The following is a 19,794-nucleotide window of genomic DNA, read 5'->3' on the forward strand; positions in this document are numbered from 1 at the left end:
TAAGGCTTACTACTTAAAAAAAAAAAAAAAGAATGTCCATGTGGACTGGTGCACTTGCATGAAAACAGGAATACATTTTTGCATACATAGTCAGAACTCATCTGTCTATTATACCGGTTATACCACGTAGCTTCTGTTTAGAAATGCTCAAAGCTGAGGTGAAAAATCCAAGATAAGTGGAGAAGCTTAGTGGGACATATACTTAGCAAAAGCACTGTATCCTTTGTCTTTTTGTCCTCTGTGTCCCATGCATGGAACTAGAACCTCGTGCATTCTAAGTGAAAGCTTTACTATTGACCCACATTCCCACTGGCTCTAGCTGATAGTGGCTCCACTGATAATGTTCTAAATGGCAGGTGGGGCTAGCTAGATGAAGCAGTCTGACTTAGCCAACGATGCCAGATACCATAGCCGCTAGCCACAGATTGCTGCTGAACATTTGAGATGTAACTGGTGTAAAGCAAGATATACTATAAATGGAAACACACAGGTTTTGTAGAAAAAGAAATATTTACCCCCTGTTACCACTAATAAATGCTATATCAATTATGTATTAGAAATGACAGCATTTGAATGTATTATTCATTTTATAACATTCCTGTTGTGACTACTTAGAATCGAAAATTGCCCATGGAGCCTATATTTGAGACATGAGTCTCTGATGCTGACAATTTGCATTTTCCCCCACAAACTGCATATAAAAACATTTCACTTCATTATTACTGAGTCAGGATAAAAATTAAACAAAAATGTACATGCTATCAGTTTTAACCACCACCTCAGTATCTTAATTTCATTAATTTACTAAATAATGCAAGTTGTAGTTTAAAAGGCTTCCTCAGACACAGACAGAAGGAATAACTGACTAATAATTATATTCTACTTAGGATTCACAGACATTCAATCTATGCACATTCAACCATTACCCCCAATACTGTACTATTCAAAAACTATGTCTCCATTTTTCTCTATTAAGAGTTGGATAGGTGGGATTTTTCCCAAAGCATTCAAAATGGGATATAGCTGCATTCACTTCATTCCAAGTACCACCACATTCAATTTAAACAGGATTTTACTGCTATGTTTGCATGGTGATTGAAGCAAGACAAATTCTCTAAGGAACTTGTTAAGGCAACTTAAAAATTAGTCATCCTCACATCTTTCAAATGATTAACGATGTAAAAGAGGTAGACGAGTAAAAAGAAAGTGAAACATATCTGTGAACTAAGCTGTGTCACATCAGCATATGGAACAACCTTGCTTTATTGCTATAGATTATTAATGGCAAGAATAATTACTTCTGTCAACATATTCACAGCTCCTTAGGAGGCTGCCAGACATAACATGCCATAACAGTCAAAGTGTCATTTACCTAAATAAGGACTTCAACTTTTTACATTTGCAACCCTTTTACAAGAGAAAAACTTTTGGGACCTTAGTAACTGAATAGGTATATAAAAAGGTAAACACTGACAAATCATCGGGATATTTTTTAATTCTTATGTATTCATATAATTTTTACCATTGTTAATGAAAAACAGATCAACATACTAATGAGAGGGGTGTGCTTATTCATTTTTACATGAAGAATTAAATCTTGGCTGAATATCTGACACTGAAGGACTCAGAGCATCTTCAATGGTTTTTAGAGTTGGTTGACATTTCAATTTTATAATTGCTAGATGCTGAGAACATCACTTTGCACAAATACACAGCACAATATGGAGGAAACATGTTTAGAATCAGTTCATAAATGCTGGAAACTGTCCTAATCCCATGCCAAAAATCATTTTGTAATTTTCTTTAAATGAAACTCAAATCAGCAACTAGTTCATTTTTAAGACCAAACATTCTAATACAAAGATACACTAGTTTGATAGATGCTGAAGAATGGTTTATTTTTTGTAATTAAGCCAGTATGTTTCTGTGAGGGCAGAAAAGTTTGCATGTGCATTCTAACAATGCAATTCAGAACATGGAATAGCCTTGAGTCTGAGCCGAGCCTTCCAGGCAGTGATCAATGGTGTTGGCTGGCGGGAGAGCATGCACAGTGCAAAACCCTGTGCAGCGGTCAGAACCAAGGCCACAACGAACTTGTGCAGTGCATTATGGGTGAGTGTTACCCAAGACACCTCAGAGTCATTTTGTGTTTGTCTTTAACTAATTTTTGGTCACTATACGTTCAGAAAACTTTCACTGTTGCTACATTTTCCACAAATATTACTTTCAGTTGCTGAAGGATTGTAAGCCACAGTTTGGGTAGCTGGGATTTAAATGATTGCTTTGAAATGTTTTTCTTTTTTAAATCGTATTACAAGTGAGGACTACCTCATTTAATACAGCCACTTCTGAATTAAATGGCATTATCATTTTCAGCTACCAGATTCAAAAACTATAGGATAGAAACTTTTATCTGCCCAAAGTGGCTACATTTACCAAAACAACAATCCTAGAATGGCTGCTGGCAGGAGAAAGCTCCATCTTAGGAGCCTGCATGGACCAATTTGTAAAGGTCTCTAGCCGTTCCCTCCCTCCCACATCCCTTACTCCCATGTAAGCTTAACCAGTAATTTCAATGAGCCTGCAAATCAAATGCTTCTCCACTTAGCTTTGCTGAGGATACCAAGTGACTATCAGAGCAAATATAAAGACAGACAAGTTGGAAGCCCTTTTTAAAACTTAGCTGAGACACACAGACAAGGGTGGAAGGTCCCATGTTTTCTGGCAACAATTCAGAAAACTGAAATGTCTAATACTTGAGGTACTTCTATTGTTGGGGGCATTTCTGTGCCTGAAGAAATCATATTGTCTTATATAATTCTCCCCGACATATGTATAATTTCAATGCTGTAAAGATACTGTCATTCTTCAGGACAGTGAAAAGCATTGGTACTATTTTAAGGGTAATTTAGAAAAGCTGCCCAACAGAACAAGGGCATGGCAGGGAAAAGCTGGTGACAGCCGTCCTGCAGCCACATACAGAAGAGTCCACCTTGGCCAGAAGGAGATTGTGGCAAGATTACACGGGCTGCATTTTGTTCCCTTTGCCAAGATAGAGAGAAACACTGACTTGACTGTCAGGAGAATCAAACACCCTTTGCTCTAGGGGTATGCATTTAAAGTTGTCAGGGGAGGCATTAGGGCAGAGGAAGAGAGCGAGCTTCCCGCCAAACAAGGCAGGAACAGTCACTGCTATGAACAAGCTGGCCCAAGCACAAGCTTTAGCTCAGTGACATTTGGAGGGAATCCTCAAACTGTGCTTATTGCTGGTTCTGAGAAGCAAGAAAAAGAGTGAAAGAAAAGGTAACAACACTTCACACAAACAATGAATAAAGTTGTATGACATCTAAAAAGTGAGAGTCCAGCAAGATCACTTACCACACAAGTACATAATGAGTTTAAAAAAAAAAAAAAAAAACTTCCTATAGTAGCCAGGCAGTGGTGGATCATACCTTTAGTCCCAGCACTCGGGAGGCAGAAGCAGGCTGATCTCTGTGAGGACGAGACTAACCTGGTCTACAAGAGCTAGTGCCAGGACAGCCTCCAAAGTCACAGAGAAACCCTGTCTGGAACCCTCCCCCCCAAAAAAGAAAATCCTATATTGTAGAAAGATTAATATTGGATTAGTAATCCCATATTTAATAGTTTCTTTTTTCCAATTTAACAACAAAAAGTTCATGAGGAGAAAAACAGTGAATTTCAAGAGAAAAATGCTACTTAACCTCCCAAAGAAATCTAAGGATTTGGTTACATCTCTAAACAAAGGTCCAAAAGGGCTCTGAGAGCGAAACTTCCTTCCAGGATGCCTATGGGAACCTGAAGATTATCCATTGAGAAAAATGAGAGACTACTTGTCAACCCTGTGTCCAGCGTTACAGCCTTCCAACAAGGCTTGTGAAGGACCCTGGCCTGCTATGGAGGAGCTCCACCTTAGTTTCCTGTGTCTGCCAAGCTGCTGGCTGGGAGGAGGCCACCATGCCTTGGTAGCCTCTCTCAGCAGCACACAGCACACCCTCATTTTTTGCAAAGTCTTCAGTCATCGATGGGTCAACTTTCACGGGAGGAGACATTCGCATCATTTGAACATTCCTGTCAAGTTAAGACTCCGAACCGTTCTGCTCCTGCTCCGAACAGAACCTGCTAACTCCCTGAAAGTGTGTGAGAGACTAATGTGCTTCCCTCTCAGCCAGCAGGCTGCTAAGGGCTTGGGCTCCACATCGTTTCTGTCCTTCGTGTCCAATAACATTTGCCTGACCTGAAACTCCCAATTTTCATATATTCTTTAAAGTGGCTTGCCCAAGTTTAAACAAGTCTGTGTTTGTCATAATAATAATTAGCTATATATAGGCCTCCCAAGTTATAACCTGTGTCTAGGACACAGACACAGATACACACGCACATGCACACGTGTGTTTAGGAGCCCAGTGTTGTGAGCAGTCAGAACTAAGGTCATGTCTAGTTCTACCACATACTGCCCAAGTAGTTATTTTCATTTCTCTGGGTCTCAGTATCCTCTACAAAATGAGTTCACACCACTACCTCAGTCCAACCACCAACAATCCATCACAGACTGGATCAGACTGTGAACATGCCGAACCCTGAAATTTTGAGTCTATGAGGGCAGGGTTTGTCATTCCAGGACCTTCAAACATCCAACTCCCCCATCAATCTTTGCCCCTTATGAGAAATCCGACCACACCTTAAAATCAGACTAATATCAGCCTGGGCCTTATTCCCTGTGAGCCCAGCAGCAAGGTGCCTGCCACAGAGAAGGTGCTCAGGTCAAGCCACCTGTAAAGGCTGAGAGAGCATGGCCTTACATGCTAGTCTCTGTTTGAGTGTAAGTTTTGAATGTGGGGTTTGAGAAGTCACCATCAGCATACTTCGAGTTCTAGGGGGTGTGGCTCACAATGGCAGTGCCTTCCTCCAGCGTGTGCAAGTTTCACAGGAGAAGGTTTTCCTTTGCAAAAGCAGCCCTAACTGAGAGCTAGCTTACCAGCAAGGAAACATGGCCTTATATTCCACAGGGTTTGCTGAGACAGCCCCTGCTGGTGAGAAAGCCAGGACTAACTGGACCAGAGAGGGGGAAGGGGGACAAGTTGGGATGTTCCAACAATGGGCTAAGTGTTATCAGATAAGGTTCAGGTTGCTCCCAGTGCCTCCTGAGAGAGAAAACAGGGACCTGCTGCCTACTGGTGAACAAAGGCAGCACAGGCCCAACTGCAGACCAAGGGATGCTACCCTTGGAGAAGGAACTAAAGCTTAATTTCTAAAACTCTTCAGACCTTAAAGAAACAGTCATACCACAGAACAACCATTCTGCTCCTGTAATCATTTTTTAAACTTTATTGGGGGTGGGGGGGCACATGCTTTGCTATGCGTGTACATATACATATGCTATATAAGTCAGAGAATGATTTACTTCAAGACAATCAGTCTCAGTAGCAAGCACTTCTACCCACTGAGCCACCTCACCAGCCCCCAGAGTCACATTTTATTTCTTCTAAATAGCATCATACTGCATCCAATGGAACCAGTTCTTAAAAATGGCCAACAGTGTGTGGACTGGCAAGTGCGGCAACCAGTGACTAGTTTTCCAAGTGTGGTTGCAAAACCCACAGTTAGTTCTTCCTGGCATACATGGCAGGTTATCAACCCTTCCTGAGGGGTAGAGGCACATGATGTAAAACAAATACCTGAGAAGGGGCATAAACGCAACAAGGATTTCCAGGTACATTACATGGATTTGGGGTTCTCAAAGATCTGAGTATTCCAAAGAGGTTCAGAAATTGCTTTAGCACACCAAGGTCCGCAAACCTCTTAAGACGGATTTAAAAAGCATTTTTGAGTATACATCGTCACTGGAAATTAGCCAATTTCCTCCATGGAAAAATGGCCCAAACCCTGCATTTGATGTTCAGAAGTGCCCATCGATAGTGCCAGAGCAGTCCAGTATTACTGCAACAAGGTCTTCTTGGGTTTGATGGATGGATTCCTTCTGGAGGAAAAAGAGTTCTTTGCTGCCCAAGTGTAAAAGGAGCTTTTCTTGGTGCTTTCCATCCTGCCAGCGAGCTCTGCCAGAGCTTCCTTTCCTGGCTAAGATTCTAGCACTTCAGCCAGTACCAGCAATTGGAAAGATGCAGTGGAAGTTTAAAAAAAAAAAAAAAGTCAGGGTGGTGGTGGTAAGAGATTAAAAATAAAACAAAAATTCTTGATAAAGCAAATTGAATTCATCTAGAAATCATAAAGAAAAATGGGACTGGGTAAGGCTGCATAACCTACATAATGCAAATTTGGGGCTAGGGGAGGCTGACTTAGTTCTTATTTATAACAAGACAGCAACACTGAAACCTAAGTATTTTTAATTAATTTTTGACAGAAAACTGATGTAATATATATGCTGCTTTATTATAAACTTTGCTATTAACAAATACAAATTTAAGAAAAGAGTAATTGGGCTAGAAAGATGGTCCAGTGGTTAAGTGAACTTGTTGCTCTTCAGAGGATCCCAAGTTGGGTTCCCAGCACCCACTGGGGTGGGGTGGGGATCCAAACCACCTTTAACTCTAGTTCTAGGGGGATCCAATACCCTCTTCTGGCCCCTAGAGGCATTGCATGTATGTGGTGCACAGATACACATGCAGGCAAAACATCCACAACATGAAATGTATGATTATTTAGATTGCTTGCTGAATAACAGAGTGAACTAATCATAATAAACACATCCAGGGTGAACTATGGGCATGGAATTGTATGACAAGACAATGTAGTTTTCAGTGAAGTCCACTTGCTACAGAAAGGAATAGAGCAGATCACAGGTGAAGTCAAGATAAGATGACATGAGTCACCAAAACCCAGCTGGCAAAGCAGTGGAGACACAAAGTGCAAACTTCTCCAAGGAGTGGGGGAAGGAGGAATTTCCTGAACATCTTCTCAACTCCAGCATGCATTTTTGCTGCAGCCTACATTGTTTTGTGATTATTGTTTAAATTCATCTCTACCCTAGATGGTTTTATGTCTCATGGCTACTGTGAGGGGCCTTGTTGTTTAACAAGTACTAATCACGTACCCTGTGGTAGATATCTACTGGACTCCCTGAATACAAAACTGAAGAGCCACACTCACTTCAATGAAGGTTTTGTTTTTAAATGCATTAATAAGTCAGTAGAACCACCTTTTTTTAAAATAAAATGTTGGCTAAATTCAATGATAATCCATCAGTCAGTCTTTTTCTTCCCTACAGAAGGCTGGAGCTAGAAAAGGGGAAATTAGGTAAGCAATCCTTCTCTAGCTCTTGTTGTACTGCTTGCAACTATATACCAAGGGAAGAAATCTCTTCATTTAAGCACCTTACTATGATCCACTGCTTGTGGCTAACCAGGACCATCTCAAACTGTACCATACTGATTGGTTCACCATCACTTTACTTAGAGGACAAAATGGTTATAATTCAACATTCTAGCCAAATTTTAGGGATGTTTGTCAGTATCGCTTTTATCTGGTAAAACATCAGACTCACTTCCCTGTCCCACTTTTGAAACACACAAAGGCCTTTGACACATCTAGCTTTGTTCTGTCAACTCCTATACTCATCACCCATGGTAGAGAAAATTCAGTTGGCTCCCAGCAAAATAAAGCCTGTACTGTGCAGTGGATGTTGTCTGTACCATGAGTTAAGGACCTTCGGATGTGACAGTTCTAACCCTGAATATTTTTAGGTCTCTGCTTCACACTGGCTGTTCTTAGACCTTCACCACAAAAAAAAGACCCTACCCCACAACCTCCCAAATGAAGGTGTTTAAGAGTGATGCAGACACCTCTCTGTAGCAAGTCAGGGAGATGCTTTCCTGTTCTTAGAAATTCATTGTGTCTGGTGTTGCTGGTGACTGTGAAGACATGTTTGGAGAGATGCTGTGTGGAGGGAAAAGTCTGCCCCTTTCACATCAGGATTACCAGGAAGAAAAGTTGTCAAGAAAAATGAGAGATGACTATGTTGCCAAGCATCACGTTCCTTGTTTTTCCTTGAATTTGGTTTCAGGCAAAACATTGGGCAAAAAATACCTTCAGCACAAATACTCTGGGCTAAGTTACACAATGAAATAGAGTGAATTCTTTGTAAGACTTTTTTTTTTAATCCCTTTAGGGACTGTAAGTGTGGCATTGGGGTATGACAGAGAACATCTAACACCCCCAGGATGTCTAACATGTGCAGAAGAAAGTGGAAGCAAAAAATACCAAGTTAAACAACAAATATAATATTGATAGGAGGGCTTGGTGATATATATCTGTAATTCTATACCTTGAGCAGAGGTAGGAGTGAGTTAGAGACCAATCCACATAACTAGTTGCAGGCCATCCAGGACTAAACATTTACACTCCAATTCAATAAAAAGCACATTACAATCATTTATATTTATCCTATATGAGTAACTACTATGTACCAACAATGTTCACAATACTCCTAGGCCAACAACTTAAAAAGCTGCAAAACTCTTGCCCTCATAGGCCTGTACTCTAGTGTAAGAGACAGTACTAACATAAATTAACAAATCTGGCAAGGTAGAAACTGACAGGGGCCACACTGGGAAACAAAGTAGGTGAAAGGTTGCAGGATATACTAGGTGGAAGTGTCTGAGGAAACACCTCAGGGGGAAAAGGCCAGAGCCCATGTAGGGAAGATGAGCTCCAGGGAGAAGGGAAAAGGTATTTCAAAGGCAAGAACTTGGGGGCCAGAACGTGACTGGAAATCTGAAGGAATAACACAGAGACAAATGTGCTAACTGCCTAACTCTTCTTTGAGAAGCTGGGTACCATTAGGGACAAGTCATATCATTAACACAGCCACACTTCCACAGAGTGGAGTCCTGCCTCTTCATTCATACTTAAGCCCTAAGGCCTAAAAAGGAAGAAATGAGGAAGAGGACACTGAATGAGTAATTACAGATCAGAGGACCAACAAGCCTTTAGCACTAGACCAAACTCAGCAGTATGATGAACTATTCTTACTAATAATGAAAAAGAAAACCCAAACAAAACAATCCAGTCAACTAACTTGACCTAAATGTTTAGAGTTTAGAAGTGACCAGTATTCACTTTTTCATCTAACAGATGGCGGGGACAGACCCTAAATACTCCCCGAGAAATGAATGAAATAAGGAAAGCAGCCTTCCAAGAGCGCACTATCCCAGCAACTAGCCACAGGGAAAATCTGTGAGCCAGGAAGCCTGTCTCAGGATATGGACTGCTACACCACAGCATGCTACAGTAAATAAACAATATAAATAAGTAAATTAATAAATGGTGGGCTCTCCCTCAGCTAAAAAGGTGCCCTGGAAACCAGTTTTCACTTGATGGGGAGATAAATATACTATATTATTTACATATTAGATTTGTCTATAATAGCCAATGTGAGTAAAAACAAAATATTAAAGAAGCAAGCTGTAGGTATATAGAATTATACCATGAATGTAAAACTGTATACATAAATGCGCATGATTTTTTTTATAAACACACAGAAGGACCAAGCACGCATGAAAACTATGTCTGCACTAACTTAGTCATTCCTGCTTACCTTAGGCTAGAAGCAGAGAGGAAAGGACATATAAAGAATTTGTTATTATAACCATGTAGTGGAAAGATCAATGCCTTACTAAGCTCAATTTTTGTTTATCTTTGAAATATTTCCATTTATTTCTATTTTTGGAAGACAAGCAGGTTAGGAAAGGAAGAGAGGAAAAGACAACACTGCATTCTGTTAAACCCAAGGCCCAGTTATCTTAACTCCAAATCTCAGTTTGCCTATGAATTTGGGTGGCAGTGGGGGTGGGCATTAACATGGTGGTAGAGCTCATCTTAGCACACAGCAGGCCCTGAGTTTGATAGCTAGTAGCATCAAAAAGAAACAAAGGGGCTGTCTTTCCCACCAGGAAAAGGCACTTTCTGCCAAGCCTGAAGACCTGAGTTCAGGTCCCAAAACCACATAGCAGGAGACAACTGACTTGACAAGTTGTCTTCAGACCTCCACAAGCATGTCAGTGGTGCCCATGTGAAAACATACATACCTAAGTATTTCTCTGCCCCGCCCCCAACACACATACACACAAATGGCAAACAAAAATCAAGGGAAATGACAGTGGTATCTTCTGATGACATGCTTTAAGAAGTGGTAGTCTAGAGTCAGCAAATGTGTGTGGCCACCATATTTCTTCCTCACTGAATCCCCAGTGGCTGGGGAATCCATTCTTACTCAGTTTCACAAGGACAGTACAAAGATCTTTCAGCTGTGCTATGTACACCTGCACTGCTCTTAAAAGTCATTAAAAAAAAAAAGCTAAGGATGTGAATACTACAACAAATTCGTTAATAAAGCATCTCTGTAAATAGATAAAATTGACAGCCCAACACCAGATGTCTCTCCAATCCATATTAAACAAGAATTGGATTTCTTCTGATAAAACTGGCTGCCATATAAGCATAAAGGAGATAAGGCCTCGCTAGTAGGTTATTACTAACAAAAGATAAAATTACATCCATCAGAAAAAAAAAAAAAAACTTGCTGTCACACGTGTAAACAAGGACCCAGCACTTGTGGGACAAAGCAATCAAAGTCCAACCTCCCTGAGATTCACAGGTTTGTTTTCTTTCCAACTATGATCCAACTCATAGCAGATTCAAGTTCGCGCTAAAAGAGCTAATGAAAGTCCCGCTAACGGGCGAAACTAGTTCCTCCCCAGGCGACCGGCCTTTATCGCCTTGAGAGCCCGTGCCTCAAGATAGACAATGAGCAAAGCCTCCAGGTCCCTGGCAGCTCCGCACTATTTTTCCTACTGCGGTTCCCAGTCAAATCACCTGTGAGCCCAGAATGAAGGGAAGAGGCAGGTATCGAGTGTGTGGCTTTGCACACTTCGTCACTGGGAGTAAAGTTGCGCTCAGCTGGGCTCCTTGGAAAAGAAAGCCTGGCTTTATATAAAGCTCGGGCCTCTGAGAGGTCACCCCTGCCTCTTTAAGTCACAGTAGGTTCCATCTGGTTTAATCCCCCATCTGTTGCCTTTCCAGACTCAAACTACCCACCACCCACCCCATCCCAAAAATGAGATGCGAAATCCAAAATGAAAAACCGCTGCAAACTACAGAACCTAAACTGCAGACACAAACTGGCCCAAGCCAACAGTGATGAGAGTTGAAAGGATGCCCGTCCTTCCAGACGGGTCGCAATGGATGGCGACCTAAGCTCAGCTGCCTGGAGTGTGCCCCAACTCCAGTATCTTCCCGCCGTCCTAGGAGTTGGGGGGGGGGTGACAAGGAGGATTGGGGACAGGAGGCCGGGGCAGGCCCGGGGCTGTCTCGCCTTCGCCCTCCCGCCAGCTCACCCGCTCCCTTGAGTCCATAAAGGAACAATAGCGGACTGTGGGTATCCAGAGCCACCCGGCTTCTCCCGCTCGCACCTCCTTCGGCTTTTCCAAGTTCAGCGGAGAGGCGGGGTCGAGCCCGGGAGCAAGGATTCGGGAGCGGGACGCTGGGCAGGGCACGCAGGTGGGATGAGCTTCCCCGGGAGCTCAGTCACATCGTCCTCCCGGGTCCGGTCATTCATTGCCACCCGCGCTCCCTCCGCAGACACCCCGCGCCTCTGCCGCGCACCAGACCGCCAGAGGAGGCGAGCCCCGTTTCCTAACTTGGTGGGTCCTGTTTCTGCCAGACCCCACCATCTTTCCCGTTTCCCCCCCCCACCCCCAAACTGTCTTACGCGGACAGTGGGTGGCCAAAGCTGTGTGTCCTGACCGTAACTCCCGCCCCGCGCTCTCGCCCTTCGCAGTCCCAGACACAAAGGCGGGGACCAAGCCCGCACCCCGTACCCAGTCTCCCCGCTCGGCGCCGCCACTCACCCCATCCAAGCGGCGGCCTCCGCTCCCGGCCCCGCTGGCCGTCCCGCCCGCCGCTTCCCCAGGAAAGCGCGGCCGCCGGGCTCGCTTCCTGCTCGGCTTCCTGCACTGGGTCCCTCCTCCTCCTCCTCCTTCTCCTCCTCCTCCTCCCGACGCGGGGGTCAGTGGGCGCTCAGCTCCCGGGCTCCGCCGGCAGGGCGGGGGCAGCGGCAGCACCACCACGTGGCCACCGAGCGCCGGCCCCCACCGACCTGGATCCCGTGGGCTCGAGGAGGGAGGTGCTAGCCACTCCCACCCCGCGCGGCCCCAAATTCCCGGAGTCAGGTGACCTGGCCTGGGCGCTGCTCCCCGGACCTGCGGGAGGTGCTCTCGGACCGCCCACGCTCAGTCCCGCGGCGAGGCCAGGACGTCCACGATCAGTTTTGGTTTCTGCGGATCGTGGGATCCTTCTGCGTGGATCTGTCTCACATCTTTACCTGAAGTTAGTGGGAACCACAGTATGCGTGGCCCACCGCTGGGGTAAGGATGAGGGCCGGAAAAGTACTCGTTTCTGGTCAGTTTCCAAAGTTATCTGTGGTCTTAGGGAAAGCAAGGTCAGGGGCAGAAGTCAGAGCCACTGACCCGAGCCCCTCTGAACCAGAGTCGAATTGGTTCCATTTCCAAAGTCATGGAACAGAAAGAAACCAGAATGTACTCACATTTTCTAGGCTGAACCGGACTGTTTCCTTACCACTCCTCAGGTGGTAAGACAAAACTTAGTTGTGTTTTGCTCAGGAGTTGGGAAGACTTATGCCTGGACTGACTGGAAAGAACAGGAGCGCCCTCAGCGGGGTGTCTGAGTTGGAAGTCCTTAGGTCTCCTGAAGCTTCCCTCCCCCAGCCCACCAAGACAGGACCTCTAAACCTAGATGGACGCCTCCGTTAATTCTGGGGATTTCAAACCTCTCCACTTACTCCCTTAATTTAAGAAGGCTTTTCCATGCATTTTAGTCCCACTAACCAGCTAGGTCGTAGAAAGTTAGACTCACCAGAGCTCTGTGGGCTCCTGAGTCTTTGGCACGGAGAGAACTAAGTGGTGTAGTTGTTTTGCTAGGCTCTACTTACTGTAAGTCCACTGAAGTTGGGAGGAGAAACAGCCAGTTCCAACAGAAGTGAAATTCACTCTAACAGCAATCAGTATACTGTATCTTGGCTGTGTATTAACATCAGATATCCCGTGTGTTTTCCCCACCCCTATGCGCCCCAAGAGAACGGCTGGCTGCCTCAGCTTTCACAAGCCAACTTGCCAACTAGAAAACAAAAACTTCATCCTTAGCCCAATAGTCTTTGCTTCCTCACATCAGGCATCAAAAAGATCCCCGAGCACGGGGCCAGAGGGGGGTGAGGGTGGGGGATTAGGGTGTGGAGGGAGGAACCAGTTCAAAGCAAGATGCACACTTGACATGTGATACAGAACTCAAACCACACTAAAAGAAATGTAACTGATAAGCACTTTGTTTAATGCTGGCAATTTCTGCAACCCAGGTTTTCGTCTTGGTTTATTTAATCAGTTACCACAGAACATTTGAATACCTTAGAGCACTGAACCTACAGCATTGATCGAAGTCACCTGTGGATTTTTTTTTTTCACCTATGGGTATTGTTGAATCAAAGGCAACTAGGATGATGGCACAAGGTGTAAAGAGCTGCTTTGGAAATGTCAGTGTGTGTACATTGTTTAGAAACCGATGACAAGTCACAGTTAAACTATTAAACAAGTGTCTAGCCAGCCTTTCATTCACCCAAGTCCTCACCTCTGCTATTCTTGCCCAGTCACCTGCCAAGAGCCTTTGTCAAGCTGCCAGGCTCCCATAGGTGTCTATTCTCATTAGTTTATAACCCAACCCTCATCAGCAAGTCTGATGTGTGTGAGGCATTGTATGGAAGGAAGACCATGCCAAAACCATTTGCAGATTCACTCTTCAGAGTTAAAACTGGCATCCAATAGACTCCATCTAGAGTCTTCAGCTGCCTTAGACAACAACTAAAATTCTCCCTCCTGTGTGGAAATTAATGGATAAGTTTGAGGTAAAGTAGTATCTGGTTGTTTTTTGTTTGTTTGGTTGGTTTGCCCAGAAGTTTTAGAAATGACAACTGAGCGCAGGATATTTGAATAGGTCTGGGACTTGTAAATGGGCAGCAAGAATGAAGTGAGCAGCTGCTATCTCATGTCTGTTAAAATCCTGTAGGATAAGCAAGTTGCATTCCTTTATCCCCAGGAAGGTAATTGTGGCACAATACATATTGCAATGAGTACCCAGAGGAAGGAGCCCAAGTGAACAGATCCATTTCTTTGTTTGTTTTGATTTTTCCAAACAGGGTTTCTCTGTGTAACAGCCCTGGCTGTTCTGGAACTCACTCTGTAGACCAGGCTGGCCTCCAACTCACAGAATTCCTCCTGCCTCTGCCTCCCGAGTGCTGTGATTAAAGATGTGTGCCACCGCCACTACAAACTGGCTTCAGATGCATGCATTTTGTTTACTTTTGAACTTAGAGTGCTTTAACCTCCTCTGGCCTTCCTTACTTTCCTAATCAATAAAAGAACACACATCAAATTGCATGGCCTCTTAGAACCTCCTCAGTTCAAATCCCTAATCCTACTCTTAATTTGTAGTGCCTTTATAAGCAAAGTCTCCTTGTTGTTCTTAAGGTAAAGCACTCTCTAGTCATTCTCTAGTGCCATCTAGCACTTAGTAGGACTTCATGAATAGCCACCTAGCACTTAGTAGGACTTCATGAATGAAATACAGTGATTTGGTAAGACGTGGGCTTTGTTTTTAAAGCTAAATAATATCACATCTCCTCCCTTGCTCAATCTCTCATCAGTTTTGGTTCTCCTCAGATTAGGAACATTTGAAGATAAATAAAAACTACCCAACCTTGCCTAAGAAAATAGATATCGCACCAAAACCAAAGTACTGTCCACTTTATTTGGTGTGTGGTGAGTGCTACAGTTTAGATATGAGATGTCCATGTGTGCTCAAGGCTTTGACCCCCAGGACTGTGCTATAGAGAGATGGTGGGACTTTTAGGAGGTATAAACTTCTAAGAGGCATTTCAGTTCCAACATATGTGTCCTTGAAGGGGTTTGTGTACCCAAGTATCTCCATCTTTATCTTTTGTTTCCCCTGCATGAAGCAAGCAGCTTGGCTGTGCCATGAGTACTGGCCATCATATAATACTTTGCCACAAGCCTACAAGCACCATGACTGTGGGTCTCAGACTGCAGCCTCTGTACCTGTGAACTAAAATCAGGCTTCCAGCCAAGAGTGATTGCACGTGCCAGTAATCTCAGCTCTTGGCAGGGGAATCAGGAGAACAAAGTCATCTTTATCTTCATGATGAATTCAAGGCTAGGTCGGGCTACATGAAACCTCATCTCAAATGTCCAAATTAATTAATTAAAGCTTATCTTTTTATAGGTCGATTATCTCTCGTATTTTGTTACAGTGATGGGACGCTGACTCACAGTCAACATCTGACCCCTACTCTGTCTAATAAAAAGCATCCAGATTGAGAGAAATGTGGGGCTCTCTGGATTCAATCCAGAGAAGAAGGGGACAACATAATAATACAGTCGGAAGGTTCAAATACTCATAGAAAAAAAACTTTTTTTATATTTCCAGTATGAAACCACTAACACAGGAAAACATTAAAAAGTAACTTTAGATTGCAGAATTTAGTAAGTTCATGGTGGTAAAGCAGCTTCAAACACTAATTGGTTTGTGGTTTTTGGACTAACTGGAAATCTGGTGAATGCCTTTCTAAAGGTAGGTTGTTCTCCTCTGTGTCTGAGCAGATTTGCCCACTTGCTCAGGAGAGGAGGCTACAGAAAGCCCTGCCTCCGTGCCCTGCTTGAAGCAGGCAGCAGGCCAGCTGGGCATCTTGGCCTTGACACCAGAGACCTGAGAAGGCCTTAAGGCTTTGGTGATGACTCAGGATTGCTGATTCTCAGCACTATCCTGGTAGTTTGGTGGTGACAGATACTACAGGTCTACTGGGTACCCATCTACCATGTACTATAAAATGCAAACATACCCAATTGCATGTGCTAGTATGAAGATAAAAAAAAATAAAGGGCAAGTGTCTCTAACCCTGTTTTTATATTGATTAGAAATAGAAATGTACATATTTTCTATGTCAACATTATTTTACTTATTTCATCCTTGATCTAAACAAATATGGTTAATAGAGCTGGGTATTTAGCTAAAGTGGTAGACTGCTTGCCTGGAGCAGGCACAATGTCCTGGGTTCAGTCTCCAGTACCACACACCGAAATAGATGGTTAATAGAAAATTTAAAAGGTTATTATTTGATTTACATTATATTTCATTTTGGTGACATTTCTTTAAGGGTTCATATTATGAGTGAACACACTTTAGCATTCACTACATATCAAGCTCTTTTCTAAGTGATCAACTACAGCGACCATGTGCTTAGGTGTCCAGTCTTCCGCACTGCTCGATGTTAAGGGGGAGTTACAAATTCTGGGCAGGTCTGAATAGAGAACAAATGGCAAAACTGGCAACATTTTATGCTTACATAAGTGTTAGGTCAATTAATCCTTGTGTCAGTTTGATGGATCAGAAAGACCTGGGGCACAGAAAGAGTAAGTAATTTGCCCAAAGTCGTCAGTTTATGATCAGGTAGTAGGGGTTATGATTCAACTTAGGACAGTCTGGCTCCAGGACCTTTGTCCTTAACTGTCGCGCAGTCCTGTCTTCATGAGACATAACATGGATTTCCTTAGTATTGTTTCTCCTAATATCCAGGCCAACTTAAGGCATTATGTTATCCTGTGTCTATAAATGGGGAAACTAGGTTTCAGATAGATGCAGAAATTTGTGCAAATCGCAAAACTAGAAAGAATAGAGGTAAGAATCTAAGCATGGTTGTCCAAGTCTGGAATGATCCTTTTAGTCACCTCCACTAACACATGGCAATCAATCTCTTCACTTATTTTCTGCTCTGCAGAGGACTGAATATGGGAGGATAAAGCCCCAGCTGGCAGCACCCTGAGTACAAACAACCAAAGGCATGGAAAGCTTGACCTTGATGGCCTTTCCTTTCTGAGAACATTTAAAGCTAATCCCTATGTATTCCATTGCCAAGATGGCTCCTTTACTGTGGTCATCAGAAATGCCAGGAACTATTTCCCCATGCAGACTATGGAAGATGTTCCAAAGGGTCCACAGACATCAAGCTGCAGCTCTCATGGAGCTCCAGAGTCAGAAAGGGTACCTTGGCATATGAGTTCATATGTACACCATGCAGTTTTTCTTGCTTCTGCTGGAGGTCACAATCTCAGGAGCCCTTGAAAGTGACCTTTCGGAGAATGAAAAAGAAAAAGAAACTACTGTCTAATGAGTTAAGTTTCCCCAGAAGATGTGAACACTTTCCTGCCCCAGATAAGACACCAGAACCAAGCTGAGTAACAGTACCATCCAAGTCTAGCTTGGGGAGCTAATGAGTTTATTGGGCATAGTTGACCCCAAATCACCTACATCACCCCCAAAATCACATCTTAGCATATGTGACAATGTCCTGAGAGTTTCATAGATAGAATTCCCTTCAATTAACTTTCTCTCTATACAAGAGCACCTTCTGAGACCCATGTGCAGTTGGGGCATAACTACATGCAACTGGAGGTGGAGGGTATAAGCTGGAGAGAGTAGCCAGGCAGTGGTGGTCCACACCTTTAATCCCAGCACTTGGGAGGCAGAGGCAGGCAGATCTCTGAGTTTGAGGCCAGCCTGGTCTATAGATCAAGTTCCAGGACAGCCAGGGCTACACAAAGACACCCTGTCTCAAAATACCAAAAAAAGGGAGGGGAGAGGGAAGGAAGAAGTAGCAGGGTTCTGAGGAGAGGGGCTAATGACTTCTCACTCCCTCCTGAACATCAACAGGTCTAATCTTGTAGAGGTTTTTGTGTTGTTCTAATTAAGATGGTAACAGGAGGCTGGTGAGATAACTCAGTGGGTAAGAGTGCTTACAATGCAAGCAGGAAGTCCTGGGTGTGAGTAAATCCCCTGTACCCACATAAAAACCTGGGCTTCTAGGGCAGTGAAAGAGCCTGCCTTAAGGCAATGAGGTAGAGAATGACAGATGTATTGCCCTGACCTCTACCTCTGCATCCACACATTCACATATGTACAGCTCACTGTACAACACACGTTGATACCATTGTTATGCATATCAGGCTCATATTCTTGGATGCTGGTTAAAACTGTCTGGTGTGGGTTGTGACATCAGCATCTTTCACTCAGATCATGACCACATAGGGTCCTCTGCAGGGCTGGCTATCCTAACTAGGCTGGGCTGAGCTGTCTCTGACTCCTAAGCCTTGCAAACAGAATGAGCCAGGTAACAAAGGTAGGGTGATTCCTGCACGGGGCCTTGCAAAAGTTCCAAGTTCTTGCTGCAAAAAGGGTGACTCTAAGCCCAGCTGCTGTTTCTGTTGTACACTTGCTTTCTGTTGTGCTGCTTACCCTGAGCTTTGAGGCGCTCCTACTCTCCATTTGAGATATAGCAAGTTCTGCTTAGAAGCTATTTTAGTTTGCACTCCTTTCTTTATCCAGTGAGTACATCTGAATACTCTTCTTACTTACTGATAAGGTTTTGTTTTTGTTTTTTTTTTTTCTGCTGATGTTGTGATTTTCAAACACTCTGTAACCATCTGACTTCTGATCTTGCACTTCTCCATTTTCCCATCGTCTCTAAAATCCTCAGTAACCTCATGAAATGGATTGCTTCTTGTTTTCAAAACTCATCTTCCCACTGTGGGTGAACACACAGGGCAGATTGTTACTGCTTAGGGCACTTGACTGCACCGCTGTGAAAATATTCAGCAAAATTCCACAAACTCTTTGTTTGCTTTGCCTTAGTGCAAATTCCTCCAGCTATGCAAACATTCACCTGGAGGAGGTTTTTCATATTCAGGACTGGGATTCTCCTAAATTAAAATTCGTCCTTGCCTCTTGTAAAAGACTTCTGTAATTTCTCATTCCAGATTTCTGGTTTAAGTTGCAGAATGTGAAGACTACTGGGAACATATTCTGGTTGTCTGTCTGTGTCATTCCAGAAGAGGAAAGGGGTGGAATTGGGGAAGCCAGAGAGGTCCGTGACAAATATTCCTTCAACAGAGCTAAACTGGGAAAAGGAAGGAGGATGGAAACTAGCAAAGCAGGAAGGGGGAAGCAAGGCTCCCCCAGATTCCTAGAACCCCAAGAACACAAAAGCTGGGAAGATGAATTGTCTTTGCAATAGAATAGTAAGTGGGGACAGGGAAGGTTCTGGGGCGAAAGATATCTGGGTAGCTAATGGTCACCCAAGAGGGAGTATGTCCCTTGAATTGTGTAACAAGGAAGAGAATTTTGGAGGCCCTTTGAAATGAAGCATAAAAGAAAGGAAGCTGGCATTAAATAAGACTGGAAACCTCTCACCCAGAGACCCAGGGCTAAGGGACAGAAAGGGAGGTGGAGCTTTGAGTGGGTCTCATATTTGCTTTGTGGGCTTCTGGGAAGTATTTTTAAACATTATTTAAACTGTGTGTCTTAAGAGGGCTCTCCACTTACTTCCTACTTAATGTGCTCATATTAGCAAATATAAATCATGGGAACATTCCTCCCCTTCCTGCTTCTCCCTCCCTTGACCCAGAATCTGTGTCCCACCCAGAGTCTGGGCATTCTCTCCCAAATGCTTGTTCCCGGGAGATGGAAACTGATTAAAAACTACAAGGGTGCTTGGGAGACATTTTATTATAGCATGTGTGAGGTGAGTTCTATGGAAGGCCAGGGAAAGCAGGAAGCCTGCATGCAGACACACGGTGACCTAAAGAAGGCCCTCTGAAGGTGACCTAAGGCCCTCTGAAGGTGGCC

General features: G+C 43.7%; 1 protein-coding gene across 5 annotated transcripts in view; it reads right to left on the reverse strand.

Moving 5' to 3' along the window:
• Rai14 (retinoic acid induced 14) overlaps positions 1 to 12,669 on the reverse strand; it is a 134,537-nt gene extending 121,868 nt beyond the window's left edge. Inside the window, exon 1 of one of the 5 annotated variants that reach the window (XM_027401274.2) lies at positions 12,578 to 12,669. The gene's annotated coding sequence lies outside the window, so the exon portion shown is untranslated. Of the gene's footprint in view, positions 1 to 11,852; positions 12,117 to 12,577 lie in introns of those variants that run through there. The other 4 variants (XM_027401275.2, XM_027401273.2, XM_027401277.2 and 1 more) reach the window with 4 other exon arrangements.
• Positions 12,670 to 19,794: the final 7,125 nt, after the last annotated feature.

The sequence above is a fragment of the Cricetulus griseus genome, chromosome 2 (assembly GCF_003668045.3).
Source record: "Cricetulus griseus strain 17A/GY chromosome 2, alternate assembly CriGri-PICRH-1.0, whole genome shotgun sequence".
Classification (NCBI taxonomy): Eukaryota; Metazoa; Chordata; class Mammalia; order Rodentia; family Cricetidae; genus Cricetulus; species Cricetulus griseus.